The sequence below is a fragment of the Papio anubis genome, chromosome 7, assembly GCF_008728515.1.
Source record: "Papio anubis isolate 15944 chromosome 7, Panubis1.0, whole genome shotgun sequence".
NCBI lineage: Eukaryota > Metazoa > Chordata > Mammalia > Primates > Cercopithecidae > Papio > Papio anubis.
The window spans coordinates 161,167,081-161,195,003 of record NC_044982.1 but is presented as its reverse complement, the minus strand read 5'-3'; the positions used below and the strand labels follow the sequence as shown (position 1 = coordinate 161,195,003).

At 40.2% G+C, this 27,923-nt stretch overlaps 1 long non-coding RNA gene across 4 annotated transcripts; it reads left to right on the top strand.

The window, feature by feature from the left end:
* The first annotated feature begins 456 nt into the window (after positions 1-456).
* On the top strand, positions 457-27,395 carry LOC103885657. Of its 4 annotated transcripts, XR_004185338.1 has the most exons (7): positions 457-3,267; positions 3,685-4,555; positions 5,961-6,136; positions 18,044-18,155; positions 24,514-24,525; positions 26,937-27,069; positions 27,355-27,395. It is a non-coding gene; the product is annotated as an uncharacterized LOC103885657 (long non-coding RNA). The 4 variants fall into 4 exon arrangements; XR_004185337.1 differs by lacking the exon at positions 457-3,267 and having other exon boundaries at positions 3,276-4,555; XR_004185339.1 differs by lacking the exons at positions 3,685-4,555; positions 5,961-6,136.
* The last annotated feature ends 528 nt before the right edge of the window (positions 27,396-27,923 follow it).

Below are 27,923 nucleotides of genomic sequence, written 5' to 3'. Positions count from 1 at the left end.
GCACTTTGGGAGGCTGAGATGGGCAGATCACCTGAGGTCAGGAGTTCGAGACCATCCTGGCCAACATGGCAAAACCCCATCTCTACTAAAAATACAAAAAATTAGCTGTGTGTGGTGGCATGCGCCTGTAGTCCCAGCTATTCGGGAGACTGAGGCAAGAGAATCGCTTGAACCTGGGAGGCGGAGGTTGCAGTGAGCTGAGATGCGCCACTGCCCTCCAGCCTGGCAACAGAACAAGACTCTGTCTGAAAAAACAAAAACAAAAACAAAAAAAGAAACAAAAGACAAGCAAACAAACAAACAAAAAATACAAAAATTAGCCAGGTGTGGTTTCAGGTGCCTGTAATCCCAGCTACTTAGGAGGCTGGCTGAGGCAGGAGAATCGCTTGAACCTGGGAGGCAGAGGTTGCGGTGAGCCAAGATGGCACCATTGCACTCCAGCCTGGGTGACAAGAATGAAAATACGTCTCAAAAACAAAACCAAAAAAAAGAATTACCTGTCCATATTTGTTGTATTTTTTGTCATTTCTAGTTTGGTCTTGAGGCCTGTATCTGGAGGGTGGCCATAAACTCTAGCCCTGCCCTAATGGAGTTCCAAGGGAGGTGCTCACGGCATTTACAGTGTGTCTATCCCAGGATACTTCTTTATCCTGGTGGATGGCCTAATGCCTAATGTCTGACCCCTGTTGTTCCATCAGAGAAAAGGTTTGGGCTGGCAGACATGCTTGTTTCCTGTTTTACCTAGGTTCAGTTTATTCCTACCAAGATAGCCACTGTGTAGGGGACCCCTGATTGGAAAATAAGTTAGGTTCTGGTGTGCTGGTCAAATGAGATGCAAAGAAGGAAACTCACCATATGAAATAACAGAAGCAGTGTATGACTTATAAATCCCGTAAAGAAGAAGGCAGCACACTGCAGAGGGCAAATGGGAAGAAAGGAACTTCTGTGGACACACTCCTACAGCCAGCAGGGAGAGCAAGGACAGAGGGAGAGAGAGGGTCTTGTGGGCCAGAACTTTGATTAGGGTCAAGTATGTTGCTAAGCAGGTTTCCCACAGGCAGTGTTAACTTGTCACTTTACAGCAAGCAGGCATGAGTTCCATGGAGTTCTGTGTGAGAGGTGGCCACTGTGGCGTATCTGTGCAGTCCACATGGAGTGTGGGGATTGGTGGGTGGAATAAAGTAGGCTGTGTCTAGCGGTCTCCTAGATAGACTCTACGTGATAGATATCCAAATTGACCAGATTAAGGAACTGGGAGGAAGCAGAGAACTGGAAACTGTGTCACAGGTGACGAAGTCCTGCTTCTGTTGTGAGCAAGTTAATTCTACAGACAAAATGGATGGTGAAGCAATATACAATTTTAATAATTCAACATAACATGTCAAATAGGAATTCTGGTACTCCACTAGTAACTTTAATATTCCTAATTCTAATAGGTAGAAAGTAAGTGGAATTGGTCAACTTACGTGAAATTTTTGTTGAAGCATGTTTCCTCAAAAGCAAATCAGAATGTGGCAGATGAGCCACTATGATTAAGAGGGGAAAATAGTATGTTCTATTAATGCTAGAGTGCATGTTTTCACATCTTTCAAATATGAATGCATCTTAAAATGCATAGTGTCAAAACAGTATTAGCCAGGAGGCAGTCATAATGTGTTGGTTCTCATGTGAACATGCATGAACTTTATCTAAAACCTTTCATTGACATCTTATGATGCTATCATCAGCTTCAAAACCTGCAGAGTGGCTGTCAGGAGGTTGGAAAGATAATCTCCTGGAGAGTGGCTTAGGAATCTCACAAGAAATGTGGCATAGCCAAAGCTGCTAATTGACACAGATGATGATAATATGGGGAATGTCATGAAGAGGACGAGCTGCAAAGTTATACAGAAGACTTTTACCCAAATGAGAGAAATTTAGAGATATCTTTGTGGATACATGGTACTTCCTTTTTTTTTCCATCCCACATAATCATGGAAGTAATCTGAAATGAATATCCACATGTTTACAAATTATAAAAAGTTTTCTCAATATTTATGACATAAATATTATAAATGATAAGTATTATCCATGTCATAGTTTGTCAGTGATTTTGTTCTCTGTGATGAATAAAATAATGATGTATTTTACAATTGATGTGATTGATACATTGTGCAAGTTTTAAAAAATGCCTTTAGTGTTAACAAATGATCATTTAGTGGTTTGTATACACCTGGTATTATTCTACATGCTTGACGTATTATTAGTTCATTAAATCTTCACAGCATCTCAGAAGGGAAGCACTAATACCACTCCCATGATCCAATTCTGAATCACAGAAATAAACAGAAAAACCTGAACTTGACGCAGTCTGTTTCCCGAATGCTTGCTCACATCAAATGTGTTAGAGTATCTTTTAACTTATACGGTAAATACTTTATAGGTGTAGTTTAAGAATTGTTACTCTTCACCACAGTCATGAAGCTATCAAGTTCTAAATAATGTATTAAATTGTCTTTATATTTATGTCTATGATCCCTTTGAAATAGGTTGTGTGTGTAATGTGAGAGTAATGGTAGATTTTATTTCCAATGATGCATATTCATATCCCTACATTTATTGAAAATTTATTTCCCCACTAATTTGTCTTATATATTATTTACCTATATATGCATGTGTTCATTTTTGAGCTCTCTTTAATTTTTTTCCTTTGGTTTTCTCTATCTTTGCGCAAATACTGAGTTAGTCCCTTCATTTAATGCAAGCATTTTCCTCCAGTGCCGTTTCTGTTGTCCACGGTACTGTTCTATAATGAAGTAAAAGAAGGGTGAAATTTTGCATACCTTACACCTACACCAGGATTCCCAGCTGTATCTTGAAGGAAGCAGAGGTTAGAACGTTCAATATTAATGTCGACACTAATGTCTCTAACGTCCTCGTGAATCTCAGGCAATTCTCCCGAGATACTGTCTGCTTTATTGTGTGTGCGTGTGTTTTAACGTTCTCAGTGAATTACATTTGCTGTCATGACTCCTGATTTTCTTTCCCTGATTTTAGGATACTCAGTAACTTTCTACTCCCCTAGCAACAGCCAGCAGTGGTAGGAACCTGCAGACAGCCCTGAGCGCCTCGTGCGCGGGCGCAGACACCCCCGGGGTGGTGTGTGGCTCCCTCCAGACCACGCCCACCAATGCCGGCGCAGCTGGTGCAGCGGAGCTCGGATCCTCTCCGTGGGGTCTGCACCGGCAAGGGCAGCTGCTCCCTGCCTTTCTTCTGGAGTCCGTTGAGGTAATAACTTGTTTTCATGTAAATAACAAGTTTGTTCAACAGTGATTTTGCTTGTTGACCAAAGACAGGCCTCGTTCGCTACCCCTTAGGGCCTTGTCTGGTAATACGTGCTTTTGCTTTTTTTAGGTGGGGGCGGTGGGCAGAGAGGCACTCACGAATGTTTTTTTAAAACTTTTGTATAAATTTTCATTTTATTCGTCACATAAACACCATCTACAAGCAAATCCACATTCTATTTTGTATATTAAGGCCTTTCTTACCTGTGATTTAAAATGCATGCATTCATTTATTCATTGTTTCAAATAATCGTTTCAATTATTTCCATGTTTTCAGGTATCACTCTTCACTATATTAAAAGATAATATCACTTTTATTATTTTAAAGACATTTATTATACATTCTCTGAGAATTTTCCAGAAATTTCCTCTGCAATACCTCTGGTTGAAAAGGTGAGGGACAGAGACTTTACTGGGAGTCACAGGAAAAGTCTGCTCAGTCTCCTGCTTAAAAAGAGCTTTGAATGTTTTTATTGCATGGCTGAATTTGCTCTGATTGTCAGATGTTCACAAAGGCATTAGCTTGTATGATTGAACTCTGAGACCACCTTTCTGAATGCATAGACTTGCCACATTGTTACTGTGTAAGCATGAATTTCATCATGTTGTCAGCTTTTCCTCCTACCCAAAAGCTGTAAACGTTGGCTGAAGTCCTGGAGTGCTTGCTCCTCATTTTTGTAAATGTGTGCCTGGCGTTTCCTTGAACAGATGCTCATAAAACAGATACAAATTCTCTTTGATGAGTAAATACTAAAATTGTTTTCAGTTTTCAGTTAAATAAAAAATGCCTCTCAGAAAATTGGCAAATACGTCTCCAGGCAGCAAATATTTTTAGATTATGGTCTTGTAGAAATGTAAGTACAATAAGTATTTATTTTCTTTTATCACATAGCATATTTCGAAGAGGTTTTCATGCATGTTACTTTTTCGGATTACCATTTTTATTGACAATAAGTTGCCCATCTTTCTATTTCTGATCTGATCTTTTGATGTCTGTTGTTTTTGTCTGAAGCTTTGACTCTCCTTTAATGCAGTTTGCATATGAAGGGAAAGCTGCTTATCTTGACTAGTAAAGAAGGGATTACTGAACCTGAAACTGTGAAGAGACACAAAAGCAAGAAGAGGACAGAAACAATTCAGGGCTCCAAGAAGCAGAGTAGGATCTGTTTAGTGACTGCAGTGTGGAAGTCTCTAACGTCAGCAAGACTGTGCTGAGAGGAACACATTTTCCTGTGAGTGTTAGGGACTCAATGGCCTATGTCTGCTATGCAAGTAATGAGTCCTCTGTCTAATGGTATCAAAACTATTCTGGAAGGATTTGTTCAGGATTTATGAGGTATTAGCAACCTACAGAGCAAGAACCCTGATACTTTATGGTTACTCCAAATTATTATAATAGGTGGTGTTTGTTTTGGCAGGTAAGACTTCAGTCAGGGACTCTGAGGTTGGTACTGTATCCAGAGAATTTAAAGTCCAGATCTTAGTTAAAAAAATGGCCGGCCGGGCGCGGTGGCTCAAGCCTGTAATCCCAGCACTTTGGGAGGCCGAGACGGGCGGATCACGAGGTCAGGAGATCGAGACCATCCTGGCTGACACGGTGAAACCCCGTCTCTACTAAAAAATACAAAAAACTAGCCGGGCGTGGTGGCAGGCGCCTGTAGTCCCAGCTACTTGGGAGGCTGAGGCAGGAGAATGGCGGGAACCCGGGAGGTGGAGCTTGCAGTGAGCTGAGATCCGGCCACTGCACTCCAGCCTGGGCGACAGAGCGAGACTCCGTCTCAAAAAAAAAAAAAAAAAAAAAAAAAAATGGCCCGTCATCTTTACTCTATTACTGAATTAGAGTCTAACATCATTGATTTTAATTTTACTGAATATAAATAGCAACCCTATATTCTATGCATACTGTTTTGACTGTGGCATTTATTTAGAGAAGAATGGAGACAAGATGGTTCCCCAATTTAAAGGAAACTGGAAGTGTTCTGGGGAAACAAATAGAGAAGGTAAGCCTTACTGGTTTCTCCTTTGGATGACAACCATGGTCTGCTCTTATAAATAGAAAGCCCTTTTTGAGTTATTTCGTTTTGGTAATCTTATCAGCAAACATAAAGCATCATAGGAAAGGCAGGTGAGGATCCAGGTGGGGGGTTTTACCTGCTTCTAGGCATCATTTCCTTCAGCTCTGGTGGGGCACCCCCTTCATCGCTTGAGCTTATTGCAAGATGGCTGGGTCCTTTCTTTTTTTTTTTTTGAGACGGAGTCTCACTCTGTTGTCCAGGCTGGAGTTCAGTGACATGGTCTCGGCTCACTGCAAGCTCCGTCTCCCGGTTTCACACCATTCTCCTGCCTCAGCCTCCTGAGTACCTGGGACTACAGGCGCCCACCACCACACCTGGCTAATTTTTTTATATTTTTAGTAGAGACGGGGTTTCACCGTGTTAGCCAGGATGGTCTCGATCCCCTGACCTCATGATCTGCCCGCCTCAGCCTCCCAAAGTACTGGGATTACAGGTGTGAGCTACCGTGCCCAGCCGGGTCATTTCTTTTTGAAGTTAGGAATAAGATGGAAGGGTTGAAAGCCAAGTTTATTTAAATGGATTTTACTTGTTGCTCACTTTTTCTTCTGGACTGCTCCCTTAGTTCTGTGACCCATGTTTTGGTGAAGTCGTGATGACACATGGATACCCTGCCTCATGAGCGCTGGTGTGACTTCTCTCTTCTGTTCTTACCACTGGACATGATGGCTTGATGAAGTCAGGCCACCTCGCTCTTCTATGCTCTCAGTTCCATCTTCTCAACTCGGAAAGCCTGCCAAGGTCCTTACAACATCACAGCTGGGAAACTCTCAAAGCAGTAAACTTGGGCAATAGTGGGCTTCATTCACATCTTTGTTGTGTATTTCCAGATATCACTGTTCTGCATCATTTGGTGTACACCAGTTTAAAATAGTTTCATATTCTTTGTCCATTGTTGCGTTTATGTGTGGTAAGGCATGTCCAATCCTATTAGTTTTTCCATAACATCTTGATTCATTCCTCCTGAAAATTCTCAAGGATCACTCCATCCCTGGTTATATGCTTCTTGTTCACAATGTAAAGGAGAATAAAGACCAGTTAAGCTCAACTCACAGGGAGACAGATAATTTTATTGGCATTTGTAATGCTAAAGAGAAGGTCAGAATTGGCCAATGTACCGTACCTGTACAAGTTTCCACTGGGGACATCCACGAGAAGTCAGTGAATCAAACACTTAAAATGGATAATATCTCTAAAAAAAGATAAGGTCTCTGTCAATTATAATATTTGACACTTAATAGCCTTATTTTATACTCATTGAAAAAGCCCTTCAGAATTGGTAAGATGTAACTTTTATTTACATAAAAAGGAAAGCAGTGTGGAAATGAGTTTGTAAATGAGTTTCTAAGGATACAATGGCATTCTACTTTTTCTGAATCAGATCTTGATCCAGAGCCATGTATATCTTAACATCACTCTGTGAAATGAAGAGTGATGTGAGCGAAACATTTCCTAATACAAGAGGCATCATTGTCTGTGTGATTTCCAACTTCCCTGTTGACACCCAGTATTGATCTCAACTTTAAATTAACTGTGCTCTGAGAATAGATGTTTATGATTTCTATTATCTTAAATTTGTTCAGGCTGGGCGTGGTGGCTCACGCCTGTAATCCCAGCACTTTGGAACGTTGAGGCTGGTGGATCACTTGAGTTCAGGAGTTTGAGACCAGCCTGGTCAACATGGTGAAAACCTCTCTCTACTAAAAATACAAAAATTAGCCAGGTGTGGTGGCGGGCGCCTGTAATCCCACCTACTCAGAGACTGAGGCAGTAGAATCGCTTGAACCCGGGAGGCAGAGGTTGCAGTGAGCCAAGATTGTGCCACTGCACTTCAACCTGGGCAATAGAGCGAGACTCTGTCTCAAAAAGAAAAAATTGATAAATTATCTTTTATGACCAAGAATGTGGTCTGTCTTGGTGAATGTTCCATGTGTTCTTGAGAAGAATGTGTAATCTGCATCTGTTGGACAAAGTCGTCTGTAGATGTCAGTTATACCCAGTTGACTGATGGTGTTCTTTAGTTCAACTGTGTACTGACTTACTTGCTGCCTGCCGGATATGTCCTTTTATAAAAATTTATTATTATTATCATTATTATTTTTGAGATGGAGTCTCACTCTGTCACCCAGGCTGGAGTGCAATGGCAAGATCTCTACTCACTGCAACCTCTACCTCCCGGGTTAAAGCGATTCTCCTGCCTCAGCCTCCTAAGTAGCTGGGATTACTGGTGCCTGCCACCATATCCAGCTAAGTTTTGTATTTTTAGTAGCGATGGGATTTCACCACGTTGGTCAGGCTTCTCTTGAACTCCTGACCTTGTGATCCACCCCCCTCGGCCTTCCAAAGTACTGGGATTACAGGCATGAGGCTACCACGCCTGGCCGTGTCTGTCCATTTTTAATAGAAGGTGTTGAAGTTTCCAACAATAATAGTAGATTCTTCTATTTCTCCTTGCAGTTCTTTCCTAGTTTGACCACTTTTGTTATGTGCATACATTTTTTTTTTTTTCTTTTTTTTTTGAGACAGAGTCTCCTGCTGCTGCTCAGGCTGGAGTGCGGTGGCATGATCTCAGTTCACTGCAACCTCTGCCTCCTGGGTTCAAGTGATTCTCCTGCTTCAGCCTCCTGAGTAACTGCAACCTCTGCCTCCTGGGTTCAAGCGATTCTCCTGCCTCAGCCTCCTGAGTAGCTGGGATTACAGGCGCCTGCGCCACAACACCCAGCTAATTTTTGTATTTTTAGTATAGATGGGTTTTACCATGTTGGCCAGGCTGGTTGAGAACTCCTAATCTCAGATAATCTGCCTGCCTCGGCCTCCCAAAGTGCTGGGATTACAGGTGTGAGCCACCGCACCTGACCAAGAAAGAAATATTAATAGAAGGTCCTGAGTTTGACTCATTCTGTCTCCGGAGTCCTTGCTCACAAGGAGTAGAATATATTTTTTCTCCTATATGGAAGATGTGTTCTAAGTCTAGTTTCAGAAATAGTACCCTCTGCATATTGTAAAATTACTGTCTTAAATTAGGTTTTAAATATATTAAATTACGTTTATATTTAGATCTGTGATACACCTGGAATTGATATTTTGAGTAATAGTAATGTGAGCTCAAAAGACAGATTTTTATTCAGCACCAATGTATATTCAATTTCCTAGAACATTTATAGAAAAATTCATCTTTTCCCCATTGATCTTTCTTTCTTTCTTTTCTTTTTTCTTTTTCTTTTTCTTTTTTTTTTGAGACAGAGTCTCGCTCTGTCACCCAGGCTGGAGTGCAGTGGCATGATCTCGGCTCACTGTAAGCTCCACCTCGCAGGTTCATACCATTTTCCTGCCTCAGCCTCCCGAGTAGCTGGGACTACAGGCACACGCCACCACGCCCAGCTCATTTTTTTGTACCTTTTAGTAGAGATGGGGTTTCACCATGTTAGCCAGGATGGTCTCGATCTCCTGACCTTGTGATCCACCCACCTTGGCCTCCCAAAGTGCTGGGATTACAGGTGTGAGCCACTGTGTCCGGCCTGATCTTTCTTATTAATTATTTACATACATATGCATTCATTTGTTTTGAGCTCCCTCTTCTTTCTTCATTTCTCTATCTTTGTGCAAATACCACACTGTCTTAATAAGAGACATCATTGAACCCAAGAAGTTTTATTCCAGTGCCTTTTCTATTAACCACTTGTCTATTCTGTAATGATTCATGAGAAAAGTTAAAAGTCTGCGTGCTTTCTACCTATACCAATATGCCCAGCTTAACTTTTGTTTTGTTTTGAGACATGGTCTCACTTTGTTGCGCAGGCTGGAGTGCATGGCGCAATCACGGCTCAATGCAGCCTTGACGTCGTGGGCTCCAGTGATCATCCCACCTCAGCCTTGTAAGTCGCTCGGACTACAGGTGTGTGCCACCACACCTGGCTAATTTTTTAAAAAATTTTGTACAGATAAGGTCTCACTGTGTTGTCCAGACTGCTGTTGAGCTCCTGGGCTCAAGTGCTTCTCCTATCTTGGCTTCCCAAAGTGTTGAGATTATAGGTATGAGCCACCATGCCCAGCCCACAATTTAGTTTTGAATAAACAGGTGTGTTTAGAACATTAGAACATTGGTGTTGCACTGTTGTCTCTATTTTGTGAGTCTTGAGTCAATACTCCCATTATCACTTATGGCAACCTTGTTAGTACATTCTCAGTATTATTTGGTATGTCCTCTCTTTTCCTTTTCTTGCTTTCTGGAGCCTTGGGGACTTTATTTTTTGCTGTACACAGCTTATGGAGGTGGGGACCTTCATAAACCGTCCTGGGTGAGCCAGGCACAGGGGCTCACGCCTGTAATCCCAGCATTTTGGGAGGCAGAGGCAGGCGGATCACAAGGTCAGGAGATCGAGACCATCCTGGCCAACATGGTGAAACCCCGTCTCTACTAAAATACAAAAAATTACCTGGGCATGGTGGTGCATGCCTGTAGTCCCAGCTGCTTGAGAGGCTGAGGCAGGGAAATTGCTTGAATCCGGGAGGTGGAGTTTGCGGTGAGCTGAGATCGTGCCACTGCACTCCAACCTTGCGACAGAGCTAGACTCCGTCTCAAAGAAACAAAAAACAAAAAAACAGCCCTGGGTGGCTCCTGAACAAGGTCAGATGATGCAGTGATGTGGCCTTCCTTCTCTGGACAAGGGACACCAAGAACTGGGGAGTACTTGGTTACCACTGATAGCCTTCCTTGCTTCAAAATCTGTTATCTCCGACATTAATATTGGTACTTCTGCTTTCTTACAAATAGTGGTAGCATGATATATTTTGTTTTAGGCGTTTACTTTTGTAACTTTAAATTTTTAATTTTTGTGGTTACATAATGTATATATTTATTGGTTACATGACATGTTTTGATACAGGCGTGCAATACATTAATAATCACGTCAAGGTAAATAGAGTCTTAATTTATATGTGTGTTTTATTTAAAGTGCGTTTCTTGTAGAGAACATATAGTTGCATTGTATTTTTTTTCCCAGTCACTCTGACAATCATTGTCTTTTAATTGGTTGATTTAGACCATTGACATTCAAAGTGAATAGTGATATAGACAGATTAATATCCATCATATTTGTTAATATCTTATAGCTGACACTTGTCTGTGTTCCAGTTTTTGTCACCTAATAGTTTTCTGTGTTTTGTGGTTTTAATAGAGCATTTTATGTAATTTTCTCTCCTTTATTAGCATGTCAGTCATATTTGCTTTTTGTTTTTTACTTTTTTTTAATCCTAGGAATAAAAACTTTTATTTTCCATACTATTCATTGATCTCACGGATAACATATTCTTAAAAATAATGATATCAACAGTGTATTTGACTTGGTATGCTTATATATATATGTGTGTCATATATACAAATTCATATACATAAATATATTTGCAAATATGCTTATATATATGTAAAATGAATGACAACAATGATGCAAAGAATGAGAGGAAGAATTCATATTATTCTCTTATTACAGGTAATCATACTGCCTCAGAAATGATATCCTCTTATTTGAAAGGGAGCTTGGATTAGTTGTAAATGTAAATTGCAAACTGTTGGGCTGGTTATTGGATCAAGGGCCCCAGTTCCTGGCTGGCCATTGGCCAGAGGCTGCATTCGTTTTTTTTTTTCCATGTCAGCTTCTCTCACAGAGCAGAGTACTCCGTCAGAACCACCAAGGCAGAGAGCTTGCAAGGAAGACAGAAATTGCAATTTAGGTCATAATCACTAAAGTCTTCAACTTTCCAGTATTCTATCGTTTACATGCCCGTCATACTTTTTGTCCACACTCAAAAACAAAGAACTAGTACCCAAGGTTGTGTAAGCCAAGAGATCAGGATAATTGAGCACCATCATTGGATCTACCTGGCACATCAGATCTTGTTTATTCTGCAAAAGTTTCTCAGTCTCCACTTAAGAATGTCAGGTATTGGCCGGGCGTGGTGGCTCACGCCTGTAATCCCAGCACTTTGGGAGGCCGAGGTGTGTGGATCACAAGGTCAGGAGATCGAGACCATCCTGGCTAACACGGTGAAACCCCATCTCTACTGAAAATACAAAAAATGAGCCGGGCGTGGTGGCGGGCACCTGTAGTCCCAGCTACTCGGGAGGCTGAGGCAGGAGAATAGCGTGAACCCGGGAGGCGGAGCTTGCAGTGAGCCAAGATCATGCCACTGCACTCCAGCCTGGGCGACAGAGCGAGACTCCGTCTCAAAAAAAAAAAAAAAAAAGAATGTCAGGTATTTTGCATGATGTATCACAATATGGATCTAAATAGTTTCTCATAATTTAACTAGGGTTATGGATTAATTTAAACATTTACATTTATCTAACTTTAAAGACAAGAAAAGCTGGATATTTTATTATTTAGATAAACAAACGTAATTTATAAAAAGGAAAATAAGAGAATGCAAAATAGGTAATTCAAAATAATAGTAGCCTTCATCAGGGTAAGGAAGAAAGTAGAATTTGGGAAGTGCATTCAGGGGCATCAGTAGCATTGATAGTGTTCTGTTTATTGAGCGCCACAGTGAATTATAAAAAAGGGTAAGAATCTTTTTTAAATTTTAGAAGTGCTTTGGGCTTACAGAGCATTTAGAAAGTAAATACAGAGACTTTACAAATACCCTACCCAGTTTTTTTTTTCTGAGCATTAATCTCATACATTATTGTGGCACCTTTGTCACAATTAATGAACCAATATTACACATTAATCCCTCACTAATATCCACGGTTTATTAAGAATTCCTTAGTTTTTCACGTAATGCCCATTTTCTATTCCAGGTTCCCATCTAGGAACCCACAGCACATTGAGATACTCTCTCTCCTTAGGCTCCTTTTTCCTGTGCCAGTTTCTCAAGACTTTCTTTGTTTTTGATAACCTTGTCGCCCTTAATCGGGGATGTCTCTGATGTTTTTCTCATGATTAACCTGGGTGGGTGGATTTTGGCACGGAGGACCCCAGAGGGAAAGTGCCATTCTCATTACAGTGCACCAAGTGTGTATACTTTCAATTAGCTTTATCACTGTTAATGTTAATTTGATTATGGTCAGCTTTCTTCCCTGTAAGATTAATCTTTTTTCCTCTTTCAGTGTTGTGCTTTTCACAAGTCACTGTGCACAGCACACACTTAAGAAATGGAAAAACTTGGTCTACCTCCTAATAGGCAGAACCTCTGTAAATGTCATTTGTGTTTCTTCACTATGGTCAATTTATCTATTTTCCTCAATTTAGTATTTACTTATTTACTCAATATCTTACTTTTATGGATTGTTACATTAAATATTTTTCTTACCGTATGCCTAAAGTAGTTTATTGATTCTGGTGCTCATTTTTTTTTCAGTTTTGGCCACTGAAAAGTCTTTTATTTGGTTCTTGTACGATTTTGAAATAGTTCCATCATTGCAATTTGATTTTGTTTGGTTTGTTGATTGGTTGTGTTGCTGCTTAGATTTTTCTCACTTTCTGGTAATACAAGGTGCTTCAGGTTAATTGTGGTGATTCCCTGCCCAAGTCTGGTATTAACCATTTATTTAGGGCATCTTAGCTCCTTTTTTGGTGAATGGTATTAGCAACAAAGATCTGGTCCATGGGTATACGTATTTCTACTAAGGATCTACTGATTTGAAGCATTATCACTTGACAGCAAATAATATCGTTTTGTCAGCAGATAGCAAAGAATATGTATGTTTATACTCACTCACACATATGTACATATGTATAAATATTTCCATACTTATCCACGTTTATCTATATAAAGTTAAACCTGAATTTCTACTGTCTCTAGGTTCACATCAGTGGAATCCAGGAAAACATGAATCTATAATACCTCCCCTTTCCCAGCACCTTACCTGACCTCCCACTCTAACAGTGAGGAAGTTGGCCTTCTTTAATTAATTATTGACTCTCAAAATACATGCATAGTGGTTACAGAATTGGTCATCTCTACTCCCATGGGAAATAAATTTAATAACTAAAGTATAGTGCTTTTATTCAAATCCCTTGGCCTTTAGGCTTAGAATTTATCCTTACTGACTAAGTTTTTAAAAGGAGTCAGTCCCCTTTTAGTCTACACATTCCACTGAAGTTATTTCTTATACTGTTAGATTATTTTGTCTGAATTGCTCCCCGGGGTCTCCAGGCATACTAAGCAATGCGTAATGCCTTATTTAATGACGATTCAGTGTATACATTTAGGTTTACTCTTTGTGATACTAAGTTCTAGATGATTTGAAAAATGATTATTAAGACATCCTTATAGTATCATAGAAAAAATTTGGCTTCACAAAATCTTCCCCATTTCCCCTATTTATTGAGCCTTCCTCTGTTCCAAGCCCCTCATAGCCACTAATCTTTTTCATTTGCTATAATTTTACCTTTTCACCATGTCATATAAATGGAATTACACAGTAAATAGTTTTTTCAAACTAGCTTTTTTCTTTTCTTTTCTTTTCTTTTTTCTTTGAGATGGAGTTTCGCTCTTGTTGTCCAGTCTGGAGTGCAATAGCGTGATCTTGGCTCACCGCAACCTCCACCTCCCAGGTTGAAGTGATTCTCCTGTCTCAGCCTCCTGAGTAGCTGGGATTACAGGCATACACCACCACGCCTGGCTAATTTTGTATTTTTAGTAGAGACGGGGTTTCTCCATGTTGGTCAGGCTGGTCTCGAACTCCCGACCTCAGGTGATCCACCTGTCTTGGACTCCCAAAGTGCTGGGATTATAGGCATGAGCCACCGTGCCCGGCCCAAACTAGCTTTTTTCAATCATGAATATGCCCTTAAGATTTGTGAAGCGTGGACAGACATGGTGGCTCATACCTGTAATCCCAGCACTTTGAGAAACTGAGGCAAGAGAATTGCTTGAAGCCATGATTTTTAGACCAGCCTGGGCAGCAAGGTGAGAGCCTGCCTCCAAAATTAAAAAAAAAAAAAAAAAAAAAAAATATTAAGCTGAGTGTGGTGGCCTATGCCTATAGTCCTAGCTACTTGAGAGGCCGAGGTAGGAAGATCCCTGGGGCCCAGGAGTTCAAGCTTACAGTGAGCTATGATTATACCACTACACTCCAAACCACTGGGCTATAGCAGAGCAGGGAGACCAAGAGACGCCCCCCAAAAAAAGAAAAAAAAAATATATATATATAAAGCATATCTCATGATGGTTTAGATTTGCATTTCACTACGGACTAAAAGTGCTAAACATATTTTTAGGCCTTTAATGGACATTTCTATAGTCATTTGGAGAAATGTCTATTCACACAGTTTACTCACTATTTTTTTTTTTTTTTGAGATGGAGTCTTGCTCTGTTGCCCAGGCTGGAGTGCAGTGGCAGGATCTCGGCTCACTGCAACCTCTGCCTCCCTGGTTCAAGTGATTCTCCTGCCTCAGCCTCCTGAGTAGCTAGGATTACAGGTGTGAACCACCACACCCAGCTAATTTTGTATTTTTAGTAGAGACAGGGTTTCACCATGTTGGTCAGGCTGGTCTCCAGCTCCTGACCTCGTGATCCACCCGCCTCAGCCTCCCAAAGAGCTGGGATTACAGGTGTGAGCCACCACACTCACTTTTCATTATTATGTTTGTCTTTTTATTTTTGAGTTGTATGAGTGATCCGTATTGTCTGGATAATAGTCCTCTGTCAGCTCTGTGATTTGGAAATATTTTCTTACTTTCTTGGATTGTCTCAGTGGTGTACTTTGAATCACAAAAGTTAATTCTGATGAAATCTATTTTATCCAGTGTTTTCTTTTGTCACTTGTATTTTGGTGTCATATTTTAGAATTGATTGTTTCACCTAAGGTAAAGACGTTTCTTTTTTGGGATTTTTAGTTTTAGCATTTATATTTGGTCAATGTTTGATTTTGAGTCAATGACATATATGGTATAAGACAGTTCAGTTTGCCTGTGGATACCACTTGTCCCAGAAAATTCGTTGCAAAAAGTGTTTTTCCATATTGAATTGTCTTGGCAAGCTTTTAAAATTAATTTACCATGTATGTAAAGATTAATTGGAGGCACTCAACTCAATTCCATTAACACATATGTCGGTCCTCATATTGGTACTACAGTGTCTTGATTACTATCAGTTTGCCAGTACATTTTGAAATTTGGAAGTGTGACTCCAATACTCCAAAATTATTTTTTCAAGATTTTTTTGGCTCTTCTGGAGTACTTTGATTTCCACAGGAATTTTAGAATCAGCTTGCCAATTACTGCAAAAAAATGGAAAAAAAAGTTTCTGGATTTCATTTTTTTGGATTGTTAGTACATAGAAATATAGTTGATTTCAAAGTTTACTTTGTGTACTGCAATGTTACTGAACTCTTTTTTGGTTATAATCTTATTTTGGTGGATATGTCAGGATTTTCTATATATGAGGTCCTGTCATTTGCAAATATAAACAGTTTGACTTTAAGTATCTTTTATTTATTTTCTAGCCTAATTACCCTGGCTACATCCTCCTATATAATGTTGAATAGAAGTGGCAAAAGTGGACATCTTTGTCACATTTCTAATCTTGGGGAAATTACTGAGACTTTCATGATACCTTATGTTATGTGAGCTTTTAATGGATGCCCTTTCTAGGTTGAGAAAGTTCCCTTCTATCACTAATTTGTTCAGAGTTTTTATCATGAGTAGGTTGTGGGTTTATCGAATGCTTATTCTGCATCTTTTGCAATAATCATGTGGATTTTGGCCTTTATCTTATTAATACAATGTCTTACACCTATTGCTTTTGTATGTTTAACCAAACTGACATTCCAGTGATAAATATCCCTGGTCATAGTGTATAATCCTTTTCATATGTTGCTGGTATGTTTTGATAGTATTTCTTTGAGAATTTTTTGCCTCTGTTTCATGAGGCATATTGGTCTATAATTGTCCTATCCTCAAATATATTTGTTCTATTGTGGTATCAGGGTAACTGGCCTCGTAGAGCAGATCAGCAAGTTTTGTCTTCTCTGTTTTTTCTTCTTGGAGGAAGAGTTAGTAAAGGATTGTTATTCATTCTTAACAGATTTAGAGTAATTCACCAGTCATCTCGCCCTAGACAGGAATTGAATTCTAACAAGAATTACATGAGCTTGGAAGGGAATCCTTCCCTAGGTGAGTCTTCAGTTGAAACCTCAGCCTGAGTCATGTGACCCTGAAAAACCATAGGTATTACATTTATGAGGTTCTGAGTCACTAAGGTTTGAGGTAACTTGTTATGCAGTAATAAATAACTAATATACCTGTGAGTAACTTGAATGTGTTATACTAGATTGGATCATACAATAGAAAAAAGATATTAGTGGAAAACCTAGTACAATATGAAGAAAGCCTGTATTTCAGTTACTAGTTTTGTACCACTGTCAATTTCTGAGTTTTCATAAACATACTATGGCTAAGTAAGGTATAAACATTACAGAAGGCTGGAAGGTATATGAGACACTCTGTACTATAATTGTGTTTGTTTTCTTCTTTTGAGTCGGAGTCTCGCTCTGTCGCCCAGGCTGGAGTGCAGTGGCGCGATCTCAGCTCACTGCAAGCTCCGCCTCGCGGGTTCACACCATTCTCCTACTTCAGCCTCTTGAGTAGCTGGGACTACAGGCTCCCGCCACCACACCCAGCTAATTTTTTGTATTTTCAGTGAGTTTCACTGTGTTAGCCAGGATGGTTTCGATCTTCTGACCTTGTGATCTGCCCACTGCAGCCTCTCAAAGTGCTGGGATTAGAGGCGTGAGCCACCGCACCTGGCCTTTCTTGTTTTTTTCCTTTGAGACAGAGTCTCACTCTGTCACCCAGGCTGGAGTGCCATGGCATGATCTCGGCTTACTGCAACCTCCAACTCCCAGGTTCAAGTGCTGCTTCTGTCTCAGCCTCCTGAGTAGTTGGGGTTACAGGCACAAGCCACCGTGCCAGGCTAACTTTTTTGCTTTTTAATTTTTAGTAGAGACGAGGTTTCACCATGTTGGCCAAGCTGGTCCTGAACTCCACACACCTTGGCCTCATGATCCACACACCTTGGCCTCCCAAAGTGCTTGGATTACAGGTGTGAGCCACCATGCCAGGCCTGTTTTTGCATTTTTCTATACATCTAAAATTATTTCAAAATAAAAACATTTAAAAATGTATTTGCTCCACAAAAAAAAAAAAACCCACAAAACAAAACAAACAATAACAACAAAAAACTTTGATCAGAGGATGAACAGAGATGTTGGGAGAGAATGGCAAAGCAGTTGGCCTATTATCCACCGTTCCAAACCCAGATGAAGAAGACCCCCACAATCACTAGGGACTCCCCTCAATTTTCTCCCTTCCTGTAAAACTCCCCATTACACAGTCACCATTTTGTGTGTCACTAACTACTTCTTTAAAGATGGTGGCCTGTGCCTCCCACACCTCATAAAGCCCCATTTTCAGACATTGGCAGTGTATCTGTTGGATCCACTAAAGAGTTTCTAAAAGACATGGCTTCCAGACACTAGAAGCTATCATAATATTGAGAAATATAAGTGACAGGGAACATATATCACAATTCTGCATTCAGGGGTGTTTTCTTGGTGCTGGGATTCCTTTTTCAAGTTTTAAAAGAAAAATGTATCTTCAGGCCTTTGAGAAACACCTTGGTTAATTAAACTTTTTCTTCTGCAGACCCAGTCATGAATTCTTTGGAACCATGCACTCCGTTGAGACTTACCTTATGGTTTTCTGTTGAACATTGCCAAGTCCAAAAGCCACAGGTTAAATATCATAGTGGTAGCAGGTGAGTAGGGCATATACATAACAACAATAATAACAACAACGAGCTTTAATAAACATGGGGGTTTAGACCAGCCTCTGCTTATATAGATCAAGAAAAGAAATCTTTGGCCGGCTGTGGTGTCTCATGCCTATAATCCCAGCACTTTGGGAGGCCCAGGCAGGAGATCACTTAAGCTCCAGAGTTCAAGACCACCTTGGGCAACATAGCGAGACCCCATCTCTACTAAAAATACAAAAAAAAGTAGCTAGGTGTGGTGGTGTGCGCCTGTGGTCCCAGGTGCTCAAGATGCTGAGGTGGGAGCCCACTTGAGCCCAGAGGGCAGGGGCTGCAGTGAGCCAAGATCATGCCACTGCATTCCAGCCTGGGTGACAGAGTGAGACCTTGTCTAAGAACAAGAAAATGAAAAGGGAAAGAAACTTTAAAAACCAGGTCCACTCATGCCATGCACAGCTCCCTGTTCTCAGACCTCAGCAGTCTGCTGGGTAGCACCAGGACTGTGTGCATTAACCATGCCTACAAAGCGCACAAAGCCATAGGAGTACATACTGCACTCCCACGGAAATCCACAAGGTCAAGGCTCTTGCTTCTATTGTCCATAATCTGGAGAATATTCTCCACACTGCAGTTATAGCTTCAATGAGAAAATGAGCTTCTTCTGCAGCCTGCAGACCTGGAGTGAGAAGATAGAGCAGACCTGGGCCACATATCTCACTACTGAGGTTAGGATAGCAGATATTTAGGTGCTGTTATAATGAATATTTGTGTTTCAAGAATCCTTCTAACTCTTCCATGCTTATATTTTATTCCATGAATAAGGATAGTTTCCTTTAAACTGATAATCTTAAAACATGGAGGGTTATTCTATTAATCGTAACAGGAGTTCCTGTACGCTAAGTGACTTGTAAAGTGCATTTCCTCTTCATTTTGATGTATACATTATAGTCTATTATGATGTATACTGTGAATAACATCCCTCACCAAAATCTTCGGGGAAAAAAAGGTAGAATGGCAGACCATAAAGGAGACCCAAGAGGATATGGACAAGGAGTGATCCATCTCAAAATGGCAAGAGTGACAATGAGCTCTATGTGCTGAGAGTTACGAGAAAATAGATTTCAGACACAAAACTGTATTAACATGGTATCACCGGCATAGATAGCACAATGCTGAGGACTGAGTTCCCAAACATGACTCTGATAGCATGGAAGATGTGATTTCTCACAACCTGTATAACAAACTATTACCAGATTTCACTTAGGCTGCCCTGCCTACAAGAGTTCTTAGAAAGATGCCACTGAGAAGGTCTGAAGTCTCAGATGTTATCAGGAAGCAAGGACCCAACACTGTCGCCACCCTCTATTCTGAATAGAAAAGAGTTCTCAATGGATGCATAGCTTCTGATTTTGGGATCAAAACGTGTTGTTAACTTTTTTTTTTTTTTTTTTTTTGAGACGGAGTCTCGCTGTGTCTCCCAGGCTGGAGTGCGGTGGCGCGATCTCGGCTCACTGCAAGCTCCGCCTCCTGGGTTCACGCCATTCTCCCGCCTCAGCCTCCGAGTAGCTGGGACTACAGGCGCCCGCCACCACGCCCGGCTAATTTTTTGTATTTTTAGTAGAGACGGGGTTTCACCGTGTTAGCCAGGATGGTCTCGATCTCCTGACCTCGTGATCCGCCCGTCTCGGCCTCCCAAAGTGCTGGGATTACAGGCTTGAGCCACCGCGCCCGGCCACGTGTTGTTAACTTAATTGAGCCTTCCTAGAATTTGAAAATGTTAGTGCCAATAAACTCAACATCCTAAATTATAAATTATATTAATTTCTTCTTCATTAAACATACTCTTTAGGCAGCACCAAAGCCCATTCTATTTCTAAGTACCTAAAAGTAAAGTTGACCAGAGCAACAAGTGGTCAGAGAAGAACATTTTGTGAAAAATATAATGCAGGTGTGAGCATCATTCATGTGATTAGAAAGATGAATGGTGATGTAGTGTGGATTTGTATTCCCACTCAAATCTCATGTTGAAATGTAATCCCCAGTGTTGAAGGTGAGGCCTAGTAGGAGGTGACTGGATCGTGGAGGAAGTTTCTCATGAGTGGTTTAACACCGTTCTCCTTGGTACTGTTGTCACGATAGTGAGTTCTCACGAGATCTGGTTGTTTAAAAATGTGTGGCAGTTCCCAGCCTCTGTCTTGCTCCTGCTCTGGCTGTGCATTGTGCCTGCTCCTCCTTCACCTTCAGTCATGGTTGTGTTTTGAAGCCCTCCCCAGAAGCTGAGCAGATGCCAGCATCATGCTTCCTGTGCAACCTTACAGAATTGTGAGCCAATTAAACCTCTTTCCTTTATAAATTGCATGATCTCAGTTTTTTTTTTTTTTTTTTTTTTTTTTTTTAGATGGAGTCTAGCTCTGTCGCCCTGGGTGGAGTGCAGTGGTGCAATCTTGGCTCACTGCAACGTCTGCCTGCTAGGTTCACGTGATTTTCCTGCCTCAGCCTCCTGAGTAGCTGGAATTACAGGCACCTGCCACCACGCCTGGATAATTTTTGTATTTTTAATAGAGATGGGGTTTCACCACGTTGGTCAGGCTGGTCTCAAACTCCTGACCTCATGATCTGTCGACCTCAGCCTCCCAAAGTGCTGGGATTACAGGTATGAGCCACCGCACCCGGCTAGTAGTTTTTTTTTTTTTAATATCAGTGGGAGAACAGACTAACACAAGTGGAAAATATAAATATATAATCATTCTGGATTGAAGAATTAGATTTGCAGTGCAGCTGATGGAGAATATTGCTCATAATGTCTAAGATTAGGGCATACATTTTCAAGATACAGATTTTTCTGTCTTCAGAGAATGTCAGTCAAGTGAAAACTTTGAAGTAACTCTACTATTTCTATCTTCCTTCTCAACCAACATTATGAACCATGGTCTACAAAGTTACCTTTCCACATATGTTGTATCTTTTTTATCTATAGTTTACTCTTTTCTTTTTGAGACTGAGTCTTGCTCTGGTGCCCAGGCTGGAGTGCAGTGGCACAATCTAGGCTCACTGCAACCTCCACCTCCCAGGTTCAAGCCATTCTCTCACCTCTCCTTCCTGAGTAGCTTGGACTACAGGCATGTGCCACCATGCCCAGCTAATTTTTGTATTTTAGTGGAGACGGGGTTTCACCATGTTGGTCAGGCTGGTCTCAAACTCCTGACCTCAAGTGATCCGCCCGCCTCAGCCTCCCAAAGTGCTGGGATTACAGGCATGAGCCACTGCGCCTGGCTTGTAGTTTACTCTTGAGTTCTGTCTCTCTACATAGCTATAAAGTATAGCCTTACCAAATGAGACTCCAGAAGATTAACTCCTTGTTGTCTACAATGTCTACATTTCGTGGGATACTTCTTTATCCTGGTGTATTTCCTAATATCTAAATGTCCTACGTGTCACCAGGTGTCCTTCTCACAGGAAACTTGTTTATACTAGCACATGCCTTTGAAGCACTTATCTGACCTATGTAGAGTTTACTTCTACCAAGGTAGTCCCAGCTACTTAGGAGGCTGAGGTAGGAAGATCGCTTGACCCCGGAGGTTGAGGCTACAGTGAGCTGTGATCATGCCACTGCCTGCTAGCCTGGGTGGTAGAGTGAGACCCAATCTAAATAAATAAATAAATACAATGAAACCAAGTTTTGAAAATTATGATTAGTTTTATATGTACAAAACAGTGCCAAATACAGTACAAAAGTTCTTGTATTCTATTCCACACACAGAATTTCCTATATTATTAACCCCTTACATTAGTGTAGGGCATTTATCACAATGAACCAACCAGTATTATACATTATCACTAACTGCTACCCATGCTTTATTCATATTTCGTTGTTGCACTTCATGTCCAGTTTCTATTTCAAGATCCCATCTGGTGTACCACGTCACAGTTAGATCTCATGTAGGCTTTTTGGACTGTGGTAGTTTCCAGGAGTTTTTTCATTTCTGATGACATGAGCGTTCTCGATTTGGGGTTACTCTGATGTTTTTCACAAGATTTCGGTGGATTGTGGATGTTGGTGTAGAAGACCACAGAGAAAAGAAAAATGCCTTTCTCATTACATGATATCAAGGGTATATACTAAAAACACACTTTCTCACTGTTGATGTTCATTTGATCACCTGGATGAGATAGTTGATATAAAATTTCTCCACTGTAAATTACCTTTCCTCATTTTCCATGTTATATATATCAAAAAAGTTACTAATAAGAAATGGGGAGTCTTGCTCCATCTCCCAACAGGCAGAATATCTACAAAAATTATTTTCAGTCTTTCACCATTTGTGTGTCTGTTTTTTTCCATTTATATTTATTAAATCACTTATTTCTATTTCTATAAGTAAGCAAATGTGTATATTTATTTTATACTTTACTTGTATTTGTTTATTTATTTTTGAGATGGAGTCTTGCTCTGTTGCCAGGCTAGAGTGCATTGACACGATCTCAAATCACTACAACCTCTGCCTCCTGGGTTCAAGCAACTCTCCTGCCTCAGCCTCCCTAGTAGCTTGGATTACAGGCACGTGCCACCACGCCCAGCTGATTTTTGTATTTTTAGTAGAGACGGGGTTTCACCATGTTGGCCAGGATGGTCTTGATCTCTCGACCTTGTGATCTACCCGCCGTAGCCTCTCAAAGTGCTGGAATTACAGGCATGAGTGACCGTGCCTGGTCTCCTTCGTTTATTTTATTGCTCAAATTGTTCTACTGTTGATCATTCAAAGGTCTTTTGGTTGATCCTCTATCATTTTGAAATACTCTGGTAATTACAGTTTGATGTTGTGTGATTGGCTGGTTGGTTTTATTGTTGATTAGCGTATTCTTTTCTGGCACTGCATGGTGCTCCAGGCTACTTGTGTTTTGATTCCTTGCCAAAGCCTAGTATGCATCGTGTCTTCAGGAAGCCCTAGTTCCTTTTATTGGAAAATAGAATTTGAAACAAAGATTGGGGCACCAGGTCCACTCACTGCTACAGGGGCATCCATTGATTCGAAGCCTTGCCAGGTGACAGAGAAAATAAATATATCTCTATATATTGACACATAAATGTATACATATCTCTAAATATAGCAATGTATGTCCATATGCATCTATATTGAATTAAACATGAATTCCTACTAATGCTCCATTACCACATAATCTAAATTATTAGCAGATGAATCAGTTTGCCTATTCCCACTTATTTGTATGTAACCTACCATTCCAACAGTGAGACAGTTGGCTTTGTTAACAGTTTTACATTCTGAAAAGACTTGCATAGTGTTTCCAGAATTGGTAATCCATATGCCCAGGAGAAATGACTTTTACCAACTTCGGTTTTTAGACTTAGACTCTCCCCTCATTTTTAAAGTTACTTAGGCCATTCCCCCTTCCTCCCATTCCCTTCAGTGAAATAACTCATACCTTTGTAATACTGTTACATTATTTTGTGTATTTCTTTTTGGGGTCCCCCAACCTACTAAATAATGCTTTAAATTTGCATGCTTTTAGATTATTCCTTTTTGTTGTAAAATTCTATAGGATTTCAAAAACACTATTATGTATCCATCACTATAACATCACACAGAATAATTACACTGCCCCGTAGAAGACCCCTGTAATTCATATCACCCTTCCTCTCTCCCAAGCCCCTTGTAACCAACAATCTTTTTACTACCTTTATACATTTGTCTTTTCCAGAGTGTTCTGTAAATGGAATTACACAGTATTTTGCCTTTTCCAACTTGCCTTTTTCACTTAACAATACGCATTTTAGATTGGTGAAATATAACTCCATCATTGTTTAAATATTCATTACCCTAATAACAAAGGAGTTGAGCAAATCTTCATGTCTTTCTTATAGAGTTTTTGGAGAAATGTACATTTAAGTAATTGGCCATTTTTAACTTAGATATTTGCCTTTTTATTATTTAGTTAAAACACGCTTTTATATATACTGAATAGTAGATCCTTATGTGGCTAGCAAAAATTTTCTCCATTCTTTGGTTTGTCTTTTTACTTTTTGATACACTTTGAATCACAGATTTTAATTCTGATGAAGACCAATATATCTCTTTTTTATTCTGTCATTTATGCATTATCTGTTGCACCTTAGAAAATATTGCTTAATAATCTAATGTCATGAAAACATACTTCTGTTACCTTCTATGGTTTTGGCCTATCTAGCACTTATATTTAGATATATGATTAATTGGAATCAATCATGTATATGGTGTGAGAGAGGAGTTTAACTTGCATGTCGATATTCACTTGTCCCAGCAACATTTGTTAAAACATATTTATGTTTTTTTCCTTATTGAACTGACTTGACAAACTTGAAAATCAGTTCATCATGAAGGTAAGTGTTAATTTTTGGACACTCAATTTTATTGTATTGATGTATATGTCTATCTTTATACTAGTGCCACAAATCTTTTTTTTTTTTTTCTTTTACTTTTTTCTTTTTGTTTTGAGAAGGGTCTTGCTCTCTCACCCAGGCCAGCGTACAGTGGCATGATCATGCCTCACTGCAGCCTCCAATTCCTGGGCTCAAGTGATCCTCCTACCTCAGCCTCCTGAGTATGAAGAACTACTCGTGTGGGCCACCAAGCCTGGCTAAGTTTTTAAAACGTTTTTCTTTTTTTTTTTTTTTTTTTTTTTTGAGACAGAGTCTCGCTCTGTCACCCAGGCTGGAATGCAGTGGCGTGATCTTGGCTCACTACGAACTCTGCCTCCTGGGTTCAAACAATTCTCATGCCTCAGCCTCCCGAGTAGCTGGGATTATAGTCATGCACCACTACACCAGGCTAATTTTGTATTTTTAGTAGATATGGGGTTTCACCATGTTGGCCAGGCTGGTCTCGAACTCCTGATCTCAGGTGATCTGCCCTCCTCAGCCTCCCAAAGTGTTAGGATTACAGGCGTGCCACTGTGCCTGGCCAAAAGCTTTTTTGTAGAAAAGAATCTCGCTGTGTTGCACAGCCTGATCTCAAACTCTTGGCCTCCAGCAGTCCTCCTGCCTCAGCCTCCTGAGTAGCTGTAATTACAGGGACAAGCCACTGCTCCCAGCCAGTACCACAAAACTTTATTACTATTGCCTTGTAGTCATTTTGCAATCAGTAAGTGTGCATTTGCTGTGCAGACTTTATTGCTCTTTGTCAAGATTAATTTCTTTGTTGTGGATCTATTCCATTTACATATCAGTTTTATAATCAACATGCAAATTTAAGCAAAATTTCATCTGGAATTTTGATGGGGACTGCATTAAATCTGTAGATCCGTTTGGAAAATAGTGCCATCTTAGCAATATTAAGCCTTTCAATCAGTGATAAAATGCCTTTTCATTTATTTAGGACTTAATTATTTTTCTTCAGTAAGTTTTATAGTTTTCAATGTACATATCTAACAATGGCTAGTGTGTAAAAATGAAATTTATTTCTCTATTTTGACCTTGTTTACTGCAGCCTTGATGAACTCATTTTTTATTTCTAATTATATTTCATTAGAATTCTTAGAATTTTCCATACTCAACACCATGTCATTTGCAAAGTTGACTTTCTTTCCAAATCAGATTCTTCGTATTTATTTTTCTAGCCTATTTGTCCTTACTGTACCCTCCAGTGAAATGTTAAAAATAGAAGTGGCGGCCGGGCGCGGTGGCTCAAGCCTGTAATCCCAGCACTTTGGGAGGCCGAGACGGGCGGATCACAAGGTCAGGAGATCGAGACCATCCTGGCTAACCCGGTGAAACCTCGTCTCTACTAAAAAAATACAAAAAACTAGCCGGGCGAGGTGGTGGGCGCCTGTAGTCCCAGCTATGTGGGAGGCTGAGGCAGGAGAATGGCGTGAACCCGGGAGGCGGAGCTTGCAGTGAGCTGAGATCTGGCCACTGCACTCCAGCCTGGGCGACAGAGCGAGACTCCGTCTCAAAAAAAAAAAAAAAAAAAAAAAATAGAAGTGGCAAGAGTGGACAACTTTCAAGTAAATTATGATGTCATGCGAGTTATTCATGATTATCTTTAAGGTGAAGAAAGTTCCCTTCTCTGCCTAACTTGCTACACGTTTTTATCATAAGTTGATTTGGCATTGAGCAAGTGTTTATTCTTCATTTTTGAGATAATCATGTGGATTTTGTCCTTTATTTTATTAATATAGTTCATGAGTACTAATTTATTTTGTATGTTAAACCAAATTTGTGTTACCAATGTAAACATCCTTGGTCATACTGTATAATTCTTTTTTTTTTTTTTTTTTTGAGATGGAGTCTTGCCCTGTCGCCCAGGCTGGAGGGCAGTGATGCAATCTCAGCTTACTGCAAGTTCTGCCTCCTGGGTTCACACCATTCTCCTGCCTCAGCATCCCGAGTAGCTGGGACTATAGGCGCCCACCACCACGCCCGGCTAATTTTTTGTATTTTTAGTAGAGACAGGGTTTCACTGTGTTAGCCAGGATGGTCTCGATCTCCTGACCTCGTGATCGGCCTGCCTTGGCCTCCCAAAATGCTGGGATTACAGGCATGAGCCACCATGCCTGGACTGTATAATTTCTTTTACGTGTTACTGATTTGTTTTCCTCATATTTTAACATCTGTATTCATAATACATATCCATTTATAATATTCCCTTGAAATACCTTTGTTACATTTCTATTCAAGATCAGGGTAGACTGTCTCATGAAATGCATTGTGAAGTGCTGTCTTCTCCACGTTATTTGTGTCATTTTAAATTTTTTTGAACTATTGGTAATAGATTGGTATTCATTTTTTAAAAGGTTTGGACATATGCACCAGTGAATCCTAACAACAAACACATGAGCTTGGAAGGAGATTCTTTTCCAACTGAGCCTTTGGTTGAGAGCCCAGCCCTGGCCATCAGCTAATCTGGATTCCTGATCCAAAGAAACTGTGAGTAATATATGTGTGGTTTTGAGGGAGTAATTATGTGGTAATTTGTTATGCAGAAACTAATAAGTAGTATACCAGATAGTAAATGTAATGTGGCATCCTGGATTAGATCCTAGAACCAAAGAATGACATTACTGCAAAGCCTAGCAAAATATGATAGAAGCCTGTACTTCAGTTAAAATTTTAGTACTACCTACAACTTTGTTTTCCTATGTTTACTGTAGTTATATTAGATGTTATCATTTCCAGATATCTGAAAGATGTATAAAACTCTGTACTTTGTAGGGACATGGATGCAGCTGGAAACAATCATTCTTAGCAAACTATCACAAGAACAGAAAACCAAACACCGCATGTTCTCACTCATAGGTGGGAACTGAACAATGAGATCACTTGGACTCAGGAAGGGGAACATCACACACCGGGGCCTATCATGGGGAGGGGGGAGGGGGGAGGGATTGCATTGGGAGTTATACCTGATGTAAATGACGAGTTGATGGGTGCAGCAGACCAACATGGCACAAGTATACATATGTAACAAACCTGCACGTTATGCACATGTACCCTACAACTTAAAGTATAATAATAATAAATAAATTTAAAAAAAAAAAACAAAAAACTCTGTACTATGAATATTTCTGTATATCTAAAATTGTTTCAAATAGTAAAATGTGTAGATATTATTTGGCACAAAGAACACAAACCATAAACAATAACCTGATGCACAGGAAATGAATGGATGTGTAGGGAGGGAAGAGCATCCCGTCATTCTGAACACAGGTTGCTTCAGGAAGACAACCTCGAGCTCCAGGGACTCTAGTCATCTTTCTTCGTTGCCATCAGACTGCCTACTC